This window comes from Coturnix japonica, chromosome 3 (genome assembly GCF_054131305.1).
Source record: "Coturnix japonica strain WE chromosome 3, WE-NBRP24, whole genome shotgun sequence".
NCBI classification, from domain to species: domain Eukaryota; kingdom Metazoa; phylum Chordata; class Aves; order Galliformes; family Phasianidae; genus Coturnix; species Coturnix japonica.
The window spans coordinates 81,085,723-81,098,787 of NC_140665.1; the positions used below are offsets into that span (position 1 = coordinate 81,085,723).

A 13,065-nucleotide genomic window follows, 5' to 3' on the forward strand; every position below is an offset into this window, starting at 1 on the left:
TAATTAGTGAAAATTAATATAGTTCTAGGGAAAATAGCTATTGTCAAAGAAAGCTGGCTTAATGCTTTGATAAGATTACATGATTGGCATGAAAGTAACAGCATGTCTGGAACACTAAATATTCATGCTTTCAAACAATTTTATCAAAGGACTATAGTCAATTATCACTGGAAAAAAATAATAATAATAAAAAAAGACTGATGCAAAGACTGATAAATAGCAAGTAGAAATGATGTTGAAGTAATTATGTTGTCTAGTAACTGGGTCCACTCAAAATGTGTTTACGTATAGCTGCAAGCAAGCTTATACATCAAGAACGTGGAGTATAAGCAAATTTTCTGAGTTTTTAAGAATGCTGCTGTCACTTTGAGGAGAGTCTGGGACTCAGAATGGACACGTAAGTCAACATGAGTCAGGTGGTGTGGTAGCAGTAAAAGTGATCCTTACGTGATCTGTTTATACGTAACAGGAAATTACAAGCAGAGTTAGAGATATTTTCATATAGCACTAAAACTGACTATTGAAGTAATGTATAAAGTTCAGTTGGCCCTCAATTTCTCAAATTACCTTGTCTTCTAATTAAAAAACAAAAAACAAACAACAACAACAACAACAAACCTGAAGCCTTTGTATGACGTTTGGCTACTTGCCCTATGACTTGTACTTTCTTTTACACTTATCCCTTTCTTAGACCCTTTTCTCCTCCCTCCTCAGGTTAGGTTCTGTGCTTTGGTCTCTGTCAGATTCCATGATCTTCTGGCTTTCTGGTGAAAAGGGCAATGGAGCAGGAGAGGCTGCAGGACAGCATGAGGCACAAGTCAATAGTTTGTGTAAACCTTGTGCTTGAATTGTGATTGATCCAGAGACTTGTTTTAGAAGAGACATTGATGTATTGATGAGACTGCAGGTTGAGAAGATATTTGAAGACTGGAAAAAGTTACTGAGACATGAAGAACTCTTCCTGTTTAACTAAAAAAAAACCAAAAAACAAAAAAAAAAACAAAACAAAAAAAAACCCACACCACCACCAACAACAACAAAAACAAAACACATTCACCTCACAGGGAGAAAATACAGGCTCCTGAAAGTTTCTTAATTTGAAAAGAAAGGTGAAATGAATGATAAGAGGTCAGACAAATTCACATGCTCTGAAAAAAATAGAGGTTACTGAGTTCCATACAGGAATAATTGGTGAAATTTTGCAGAATGAGGTACAAAGGAGGTCATAAACTACAAAATAAGAGTCTTACACATCTTGAGAAAGTCTAATAGGAAAAGGGTTTTAGTAGTGAACCATTTTTTAGTATTTATTTAGCTAGTTCCAACCCCTCATTATATTTATATCACAATAGGGATAAATGATTTCTTAAATATTGTCTTACATGAAAATTCTGCTTTTAATGTTTCTGAAGTTAATTAACATTTAGCCTCTAACTGCTGCTTTATACTTTTGGCTGATGATTTTTTCTTTGTGTACATGAAATTCTTCTGAATTTCAGTTTCTTTCCTTTGTCGTTTTAAACTGTCATCTTCATTTCCACAGCTCTAGCATGTTCAAGTATGAAAGACTTTATACTTTCTAGACTCCATAACTGTTTAGTTTATTTTTCCTTATGTATTTAATAAATTGTGAATTCATTATTGGGATTTGCAAGAGACTTCTTCACCTATTAATAAGCCTTTCATATACGAGGTGTGGTATGCTGAAGATTTCAATAGGGCATCACAATCTTTGGCTGTAACTTGTCTATGTGCTTTAATGGCAGTAAGAGTTTTCCACTTTCAACTTCTAAAACTGGTTCTGGTTTTGGCAGAGAAAGTCATATCTGTTTCTTTCTGGAACTCAGCAATATCAGCCATGAAAAGATTAGAGGAACTGAAGTAAACTGATACCTCTTAAGTACAAGGACACATTGTGCAGGCATTTTTCAGTTGTTTATCCAGAAAATTCAGTATATTTCTCACGTTGCTTCTGTTTATTCACTAAGATATTGTCTCTGTTGCGGACTTCATGACCAATATGTGTTAAAACATTGGAGTTCAGCAAATGAAAGATAATTCGTGACTGAAGAAGTAATCTAAACCACAGCCTGATCATTAAAAGCCATGTGCGTGCTGTAGTGAAGCTGTCACTTTACAGGTTTAAAATTTATAATTGGCACTTAGGCAACAGATAATCCAGGTAGATAGTGATTTAAGCAGTGTTACAGGAGTGATTTGAAGGAAAAGCAGTCTCAATTTTCTTTTGAAAGATACTGCTCAAAATAAGTGTTGTGTTCTTATCCATTTTTATAGTGTGCCCGCTTATTTCTTCCTATTTAAGCTGTCTAAGCCTATGCTCCTTGATTTCATTTATGTTAGATTTTTCTCTACACTCTTAGGAACAATCCAATGGTCTGACATTTTGGGTACATAACAGTGTTTATCACTGCAAGCTGTTCAAGCTGACAGCCTGGGAATATATTCTGAGGACATTAGGACTGAATCAGAGCCTAGCCATAGGGATGACAAACAGAACCTTTGGTGCTCTCCGTATTTCCTGTGACAGCATAGGAAACTGTGGAGTAAATATCCTATACAGCTACAGTTAGAAATCTAAGTCTGATCTTTCTGTTACTGGCTTGCACCAATGCCACCCATGAAGGCTGCTATGCTAGTACTTTAATAATAGTATCTTTGACATTTTCATGGCAATTACAAGAGTACACAGCAATTACACAGCCTCATAACTTCCTTTTTGAAACATTATTCTGGAAGAATGTGAAAAGTCATTTATACTTCTGGTCTAAAATATTAACCACAGGTTCTATTGCCTTGTTATGTTAGTGCTGCAGCCACCATTAAACAGTAATCTCTCCTCAGCCTGTTCAAGCTGAAGAACAGTGGAGCTTTTTTTAAACTTACCATTAGCTTCTAGTACTTAAAGTCTGTGTGGATTAAAAGATGTCATGAAAACATACACAGAAAAGTTCCCAGACTCCATATTCTTTACTGCAGCTATCAGTCACTCATTGCCTGTTCAGCAGTGACTGAGACAGGAGAACATTACAGGTCCACTCATACTACTCATTATATGCTTCCAGCAACTGATGAGCTGTATCATCACTATACTCAAAGTCTGCCTTTTCATTTACTGCTGGAATTTCAATATTATTATGAATTCTTGCCTGTAATTTTAATTCTGATGATTAAATTAAAAATTGATAGACAGAAGCAACAGCTGATAAAAGATCTGTTGCAGTTCAATTCTATGCTCAAACACAAGCCTATGCCATTAAATGGCAATTAAAATTATTTAGAAAATCATAGAAAATAAATATTACTTTTTCTTGTTTGGCATGCATATTCCTTCTGTCTCTTCTTCATTTGATGATTATTTCTCCTTTGTATAGTACTATAGTCGTCGGCGTATTAGAAGGATATACTTGTACTCAGACCTCTGAAGTTTTGAACTTAACAAGAAAATACAAATCACCTGAAAAACAAAATACATGGAATCCTATTCGTCAAAATTCACAAACACATTAAGACTAACTAATAATAGGAGAAAACAAAGTTCATTTCAAAATCATGTTGGAAGCCATCACTTAGTACAAGGATAAGTTCAGCAGTTTTCTGTACTTCCTAGGATAAAAACAGCAGATTTTCTATCTTACCCTGTAACAAGAAAGCACTTGAGAACTATCATATTACATGATCAGATGCAGAGATTTATTATCCCTTTTTTCTTTTGCCTTTTGCATGAGTAAACTGATTCACAAAAACAGAAATATGCTAAGTCCTTCTTATGTTCTTTGGTCTTGCAGCTAGAGGGTATTGTATCAGACTATCATTAAGCATCAAGTTTTTATAACACTGATGTTCAAGTGGTTTTGTAGGCCTTATGCTATTTTGCTTTCAGTCTGCCAGATGAACTCTGAACAAGCCTTCACAGATGCTCTGTGTGTAATTAAATTGTCTTTTCCCAGGACTTGAATAGAACATTGCTTTGGCCAGGAGTTATGTTAACATTGTTGGCCAAAATAACATGCCAAACTAGTAGTGGGGACCCCTATCCTGTTGAGAATATAAGGAACAATACATCATGGTTTGTCTATGCAAGTAGTTTATTTATGCTGAAAGACCTCCTTTATACCCCTAATGAGACGTGCCTTTAAAAGAAATTTCAAACTTGTATTTTTGAACTTGTCTTCAAGGTCAAAACTGGAGAGTGTATCTGTTGTAGCTGACATGTTCATATGTGTTTTCAGCAAAGCAGGCTGTAGGCATATGCATCTCAGCCCTAACCCTATTCTCCAAAATGAGCTATTACTTCAACAAGTTTCTGATGTCACGCAGGCAACTATTTTTAATAAATTAATATCTCCACACCAAGAGCAGTGGAGCAACATTACAAAACCATGTCAGTGGGACATATTTGCTCCTATGTCCCCATGCGCAAAATTCTGCAGCCACATCAAACATTCCATCTGTATTTAAGTAATCTCACTGTAGAATTGTACAATTCCTGCCTGAAACACTAACATATACTTTGAGACAGAGCCATGGTTGCAGCGGATTTCATGGCCATCCAGTTGGTTATGAAAACACTACAATAGTATTTTTGTTGCTTTCATTTTTCTTCTCTCCATCCAGTATTGTGCAAAAGGCATCAAGTATCACATAAATGCATCCACTAAAACATAAACACTTAGAAGTGAGGTATATCTTTTAATTCCAGTAGTACAAAGGAAGATCGCTAAGAAATATAAAGAAGAATTAATCCCTTGGCTTTGTTCCTGGAGATACACCATTCCAAAAGAGACTAAGCAAACAGATATATCTTCATAGTCATTGTAGGGCTATGATATATGTTGCTTATGGAATTGCAGATCAGAGGTCCTTTATGTGGCTTAAGATAGCCTGAATAGAAGTGAGAATATTCTAGCTTGTAGATGTACCCTCTGTTGATAATCATTCGCAGTGAAACTCATGTCCTTGAAGCTAGACTTCAGAAACAATGGGAGAAGGAGCAGTAAGGTAGAGAGTTAATGCTAAGCCTTACTAAATAGTTTATGACAAGTAATTCAGAAAAAAATGCATGTATACTTACAAGAATAGAAAAAAATGAAGTTGCTCTTTGAGAGATCAGTAAAGCCAATACTTCCTGAAGAGTCCCTCTCAGACAGTCTTGAAAGTTTTCAGTACCCCTAAAAGAAGCTCCGTGCAAAGTCCTCCTAGTTAGCAGTAGAAAAAAATTCTTAGGATACAGGCAAGACAGATATAAAACTGATAAATGCAAAAACAATAACCAATACAGCATAGAAACTGACCCTTAAATTTTCACTATACAGTGTACACTTTTTTGGTGAAATCACACTCTAAATGTTACATCTTACTTGCCACCAGAGTGCTTAGTTTTTTATTAAACTCCATTGCAGAAGACATCAGAATGTTCCCAAACTTGTAATATCTAAGCATCAAGATATTTTTCAAGATTTAATTTTATTTAGCTATTTGCAAGCAGTAGGACAAAAGTCACAAAGAGACATTTTCAAAAGTCTGCAGTGCCATACCAGAACTCCACATACACTATTGCTAAGAATTAATGCTACAAACTCTCACAAAAAACCTCTGAAATTGGGTGTGTTATGATGCTCAGTGGCTGGAAACCTCTACTGTCTGTATTGCTGGGCTCATGACTGAGCTCTGTGAATCATACATTTCCTGAAGCCTTTCAAACTGCTAGTGACTCAGTAAGTCCAGACTTGAACAGAAGCTTTCAGAACCACAGATTATTTGTACAGGATTAAAGGTGTAAAACTTGTTCTAAACTAACTAAAGTACAGTGAAAGGTAATGCAGGAGTCACAAGTTGGTTGAAGGAGCCATTGTATATACAGCTAACCATAAAGACTATTCCATTACTCATCTTGTGATTTTTATTTATTTGTTTGTTTATTTAGCTACGCTGTTTCCTATTTTGATGTACTTTCTCTAGCCATGTGTAGGAGACAACATCAGACTCCCCTTTTTTTCCAGTCTTATTTCATAAAAATAGTCTGAAGCCTTAATTCAGATTCTACTCTGCTTTATTTGGGCACATTCTCACATACAGCGTTAATTTTGGAAAAATAAATGGGACTTCATTTCTGTTTAAGAACTGAGGACAAGGTAAATATTCTAACTTTAGAAGTTGTTCTTTATCTTAAAAGATTACTTTCCAGAAGCATCTAAATGATCTCAGTATGAGTTATGTTTTCCAGGGCAACTGTAACTTTGAGATGCCCAGCTCTGGATGATTCCAGTGTAAGGGAATTCACACCCTTAACTGGATTTTATGGAATCCTGTTGAAAAGGTGAGGAGAATTAAGAAACTAACAATAAAATCAGTATGAGCCAGTCCAGCTAGCAAGGAGATACCAGACAAAAAATGCAGAGCTGAGAAATAAAACTTTAACTCCCATTCAACTCTTGGAGGATGCAAGTATTTTTTATTCATACTGCAATTGAAACAAATAAAGATTTTTAAAGAAATAAGGCAGATGCTGGTTTAAAAGTTCTTGAACATAACCATGAAACTGATACCACTGAGAAATATTACTAAAAGTCACTGATTTGCTAAGAAAAATAGAAGTATATATACAACCTGCAGGTGGATGAAAGCAAACAACTCCTTCTGTCAGCTCACAAAAACTCTTTGGCCTGTGCAGTAAGTACCACAAGGATAATACTGCTTGAAACAAACTACTGCTCTCTTTTCTGTCTTTACCCATTATAGCCATGAGCAGAGAACAGGGGGAAACTTCCCACCTACAGTTTTCTAATTCCTACACTACCACACGCAAATAATTGTCTACCTAGAACCTAAGGTCTCATGTCTTATTTACTGTTATGGCTATGCTAATATCTTAGCTGTTTTTGCATGATGTTTTGTCTACTTGCACTACATTTTCCTTGTTTTCAAGGATCTTCATGTATCTTTTTTTCCTTCCACTTTTTTTTTTTTTTCCCTTCTCTGCAGACATTACAGGAACCAATCAATACTAACAACATTGTTTTCTTGGTCTCATTTGCCACATGACTATATATTAATTTTTTTTTATTCCAGTGATCTGAATCCTTCACACTGTGCACCAGGCCACACCAACCTTCTTCAAAATATTCTTCAAGGGCAGCTGTTTCCAACCTCAGAGTCAGAGGTGAAATGTTATTACTTCATTTTCCCCTTCCATGTGGTCAGGAATTCCATTTTATATTTAATCTTAGTTGACTTTCCTCTTCTTCAGGCTCAGTATTTCTCCTACGCAGTCTCTACTACTGTCCCTTGGTCAGAGCTGTCCATTTCTGCCTCTGTGTGGCTTCTCCTTTTTTCCAGTGACAGGACAAAGATAACAGGCACAAACTGAAACACAGGAAATTCCATACAAACTTGAGAAATAACTTACTTACAGGGTGACAGAGCACTGGAACAGGCTGTCCAGAGAGGTTGTGAAGCCTTCTCTGGAGATATTCAAGAGTTCTACCTGTACACTTCCCTGTGCAACATGTGATGAAACCTGTAGGGAATGTACTTTAGCAGGAGTATTGGACTAGATGTCTACAGAGGCCTCTTCCAACTCTTGGAATGCCATTATTTTGTGGTTCTTTACAGTATGTCATCTTTTGTTTTACTATGTGGCCAAATTGGTATAAATGTTTCTTTCTTCAAAGTTACTGCCCTTGCCATAGGATAGTGTTGCATTGTACAAGATATAATGTTAACATATTGTGGATTTTGTTTACCTGGATTTTAGAAAAGCATTTGAAACTGTTTCCCATTCTCTTGAGAAGATGGCTGTTCATGGCCTAGACAGCTCCCTAAGTCAAGGTCAGAGTGACCTTGTAGGAGTGGCAGATACGAAGCATTATGACCTGACCACAGCCCCTATTTCCCATTCTGCACTGCTTAGGGCAAGAGGTGGGAGAGGAGAGGGGGTAGAGGGGAGGTGTTTGTTGTTTGCTTTTAGCTTCTCGCTGGTTGTCTTGGTAATAGATGATAAATTACATTTATCTCCCCGTGCTGAGTCTGTCATGCCTGCTGCAGTAATTGGTGAGCAATTGCCCTGTCTTTACATCAGCCCTTGAGCCCTCATTTTCTTCCCCCAGTCCCTTGAAGAATGGGAGGAGAAAGCAGCATGGTGAAGCTTAGCTGCCCATCAGTGTGAAATCACTACAGTGCTCCAGAGCTTTGTTAGTAATGTATCCACTTGTGAAAACAAGTAGGAATGCAGTACAATCAAATGTGACTATCGATGAACATATTCAACCTGTTGATACAATACTTTCAATATACCACAGGATGTGATTTTCTACCTTTATTCAGCAGGATATCAATACATTCTCTTACCTCATCATCCTGATGTTGAATGTCAATACTATAGTTCAGAGTATCAGATTAAATGGACAAGTAGTGTACTTGCAAGCCCTAAGAACATATGTCTGTATCTCAGACCTATGCAGTTGAATCTAATTTCTTGTATTCAAATGGGACCAGTGATCTTTGAGCTTGTGGGAGGATTTTCTGCTTTTGCTAGTGCTAAAACCAGACAGTTCCTTCCTGAAGGACAGAAAATTAGAGGAAAAAAATAAAGGCTAGTAAAGAACTTCAGGAAGTTACCCAATCCATTTTCCTGTCCCAAGGGGTTATGGATCAGTGAATGTCATTGCTGGCAGATGCTTTTCTAATCTGTCATGAATATACTCCAATGTTTGGAGTACTACAGTCTTTCAGACATCTATATTAGCTCTTTATTAGACTTCTTGGGAAAGCATTTAAGGTACAGAAACCATGAGGTACAAAAACAATCATCATTTCACCTCTGTAACAGAAAAAGATACATTTGACCTAAAATTGTGTACTTTTAAGAAAAGCAAAATAAATGAAGGGCTTCACATGGCTTCCAAGCACAATTATGTGGTGTAGATTTTCCACTGTAGGATCAAGCCACTCATTAAGAAATCAAGACTTTAAATTTAATCCTCTGTTCCTTTTTCTGAGATTTGAATCTGAATCTCTCAGGAGACTGGCTTAATCCTCAAACTGTGCTGCGTCTCTAGTATATAGTGACTGACTAGAGTTAATTCCACCATAGCAATATGTAAAAACATTTGCTGGAATGTGTGCCATGCGTATTAGTTAAGTGTCTGCCTTCTTATGCTTTTGGTCTCTAACTTCTTGAATGTCTATCCATTTTATCCATAGTGGAACAATATTATCTTTGGTCCAGGATGGTCCAGAGTTGACTAGAGATTAGAGAAACAGAAAACTCGATTTCAAATCAGGTCTGTTTGATTTAGGATAATGAGTTAAACAGAAGTCTCTAGCATTTCAGTGTAATACATGAGCTACTAGTAATTTATTTCTTTTTGCCACATTTAAAAGAGTAAAGAGTTAATGTATATTTCAAACATATTTCAAATGTCAGCATAATGTAAGACTGAACACTAAAAGGTTGGAAATTAGATTAATGTCAATTTAGAAAGGACAAATTCTAGACTGCAGGGTTGATGAAGCTCTGTGGTGTACTGTGAATATACTTGATCTGAAATATGGGCATAAATTTAGTGTGACTTAAAAACAGGAATTTAGATTCTGATTACTTCCTTGGTGGATATCCAGCCAAGTTGAATCCTTGTCTTCTGCTGCTTATTTAAAAGGTGCATGTCTTAATCTCTAAACATTCAATAAAACAACAGCAACAACAACAACTGTAACAACAACAAAACAAAAGACCCTCCAAACTGGTTTTGACCATACTCAATGTTGAAGTAGAAAATTTCAGTTATGATTAAGAACAAAGGGCTAATGCCTTCTAACATGAAAAAAGAGACCTTTGGAATCACTATTTTCTGGATTTACTAATGTTTATATGGATAATTAACACCTGATATCTCCCTCCAATTTAGATTATTTAAAATAGTTTTTCTATTCATGACAATACGCATGGTGTCTTCTGAGTTTTCTGAAATTAGAAATATAATCATGAGAAACAAGTTTAATACTTTTCATGGCTCTTTGTCAAATTCATTCTGCCGCACTAAACAGCATAAGAAAGACGTTATTATCGTTCTCCTTCCTGTTGCTAACAGTTAGTCATCTGTTTGGTTAAAGAGAGAAGCGCTGCATAGGATGGGAGCCTTAGTCCTCGGTCTGGTAAACAGTCCTCTAACTTATAAGGGCTAAAACTGTTTCAACCTTCTGTCCTTTTATACATTTTCTGCTGACTTTGCGTTGCTAATGATGAGATTATTACTGGAACTAAGCCAGACACTGTAAATAGTAAACAAAAGAGGAAATATCAATAATTTCATTACCACTGTAGACATGGATGTCCTGACCCCATAAAGAGCAAATATTTTTGAGTTTTCTCATTAGGAAGGATGGCAATGAAAGGAATTTCATACTTCCCAGAATTTCAGAAGTGGCTTTGGTCATTTTCTAAGGCAACTAATGAATTTTCTGCCTAAATCATTTCTGGGATTATTTGGGTTTAGATTTCTTCCAAAATTAAACCAAACTGTATCCTTCAGTCTTTTGCTCCAGAGGATATAATTTGCCTCCTATAATTCTCTAAATACTTTCTTGAATTTAGCTGCCCCAAACAGGATGCAGACATTCCTTTAAATAGTTTCCAAGATTTTGCATTGATTCCACTTTAGTTTAATCAATATATTTTTGATTGCTTGAATTAAGAAGGAAAGGGTCAAATAAGTTCTGCATGTTGATGTTTGTAATCTTTTCTTCTTATCTTCTATCCAGTGGGTCTACTGCTTGCTTTAGAATGAGATTAAATTGGTATAATATGGTAGGGAATCCCTTACAGATATTTTTGATTGACTTGTTGAGATCTTAACATTCCTCAGTTGTTTACTGAGGTATTCTCCTGAGAACCACAGTTGGCTAGATAGTTTATGTTCTTATTCTCCTCTCTGCTTCCATTTGGAAAGGGTTATTTTCATTTCTAGATTACAATCTACTTCCAACTGATAGTACGTCGATAAGAAAATAGGAAACATGAGTATGAAATTGAAAATAAATTTTATGCTAAAGACAGCTTTTTTGTCTGCAGTATATTAACCTAAAGACAGTTATGCAGAAACCATTCCATCAGCATATATGAGGTGTGCCCCGGTGGCGCAGTGGTAGGAATTGCAACACCGGAGGCCTGGGTTCGAATCCCCCCTGTGGTGCAAGTGGTAGAAGTGCTGCTCTGCTACACAGGAGGCTCGAATCCCGGAGGTTGTACTTGATGATCTCTAAGGCCCCTTCCAATACGCACGAGACTGTGATACTGTGATACTGTGAAAAGAATATATTTGGATCTAGACTATTCTTGAAGAAGAATTCATGACTGTGGGTTGTGATTGGAAAGGATTGCTATTCTGCAATCTGGCATTGCATGGAACATTTCTGGAGAAATTAGATTTCAAACATATCAGTATCCTCATAATTTTTTATTGTCTGGACAGCAGGGTTTCAACTTTTCCTGTTATTATTCTGAGTCACTTACATATTTGTCTGTGCTTTATATATCGTATATATATATTCAGCAGAGTGGAGACAGGACAAAGAGAAACGGCCAGGAACTGGAGCATAGGAAGTTCCACAAGAATGTGAACAAGAACTTCTTTACAGTGAGGGTGACAGTGCACTGGAACAGGCTGCCCAGTGGAGTTGTGGAGTCTCCTTCTCTGGAGATATTCAAGACCCGCACAGATGCCTACCTGTGTGACCTGGTGTAGAGAACCTGCTTTGGCAGGGGGGTTGAACTCGATGATCTCTGGAGGTAACTTCCAACCCCTACGATTCTGTGTCATTCTGTATGGATGTCAAATCCTCAGTTATGAAATTTACTCCTGGGGCCAAGAGCTTAAACATTTTATTGAGTCTCTTTTCAGATCTTCTTTGAACAGAATGTGCAATCTGCTTTCAGACTTAAAGATTTCCAGTTGAAAATACCTGGGGCAAGAAGGTCACAAGAACAAACTCCTTGGAAAGATAGATGCTCTTCAGTCTCAGGGGCAGACCTGGTAGACACAGTGAAGAGTTTTCTGAAAGATGAGCATTCTGACTATAGACTCACTGAATATTACTGTCTTTTTGCATGTTTATTAGCATCTCTAAAAAAGCAGTGAAGGAAAAAAAAGAATAAATGTGTAGGGTAATTCCCTTGCAACAGGAAACTGATCTCTTGAAATGCTCCTAAAGCTATTCAATCTGCTGCTTGGCAGAAGTCCAATTCTTATTTTATTTTTTTTTTATCGGAACCTTTACGATCATTTCTTCCTATACAAATTGTTCTTTGTCCCAGAGATCTTTGCCAGCCAAAGTCTAATTTTGATAGTGCCTTTCCTCAGGAAGGCCAGATCACATGGTATATGGGCCAGCTGCTGTGGATTGAAGGCCCCCAGTGTGCTATTGCTGCAATTGGTACTTCCTAATTGCTGTCAGAACATTACATTCTGAGGGGGTCTGAGATAAAGCAACCCCTATGCTTTTTCCTCTGAACTACAGAGACTACAGCACTGCCAGGTTCTTCCTTTGACCTTTACTCTCTTTTGCCATCATCCCACCAAGGATTTGTGGCCATTCCAATGCTACACAGAATGAGTGGTAGTGTCGAACGTTATAAGGAACACTATTTCTAAACTCAGCTATTGTGACAACATACATACCGCTACAGGACTCCTCTTTAACCTTGTTTTATGAGTAATTTTCTCAAGATCCCAAAGAAAAAGGACAGATTTTATTTCTAAAGCATGCAGGGCACTTTAGTACTTTGACTGTGGTCATTGCAGCAGTACAAACAATAATTAAACTCTAGCAAAAAGATAGGTTTGTTCTCACTACAGGTTCCTTCCATTTTGTTTGCAACCTGTTTTTGTACAGATCTCCACAGCTATTTATAAACTGTGAGTGGGAGCTGGAAATAGAAAGAGCTTTGTGTTCATATAATGATAATGTCAGGAAAGCAATTCCCTAGCTAAACTAGGATGGCCTCTCTAAAGTCCTACTTTTATTATTGTAATACTAATGGTATTTTGG

At 36.8% G+C, this 13,065-nt stretch overlaps 1 long non-coding RNA gene across 1 annotated transcript; it reads right to left on the bottom strand.

The window, feature by feature from the left end:
- Positions 1–7,063: 7,063 nt before the first annotated feature.
- Positions 7,064–7,889, bottom strand: LOC107312081 (uncharacterized). The gene is made up of 2 exons (XR_001554384.3): positions 7,764–7,889; positions 7,064–7,383 (listed from the first exon to the last, which is right to left on the bottom strand). It is a non-coding gene; the product is annotated as an uncharacterized LOC107312081 (long non-coding RNA).
- Between the last annotated feature and the right edge of the window lie 5,176 nt (positions 7,890–13,065).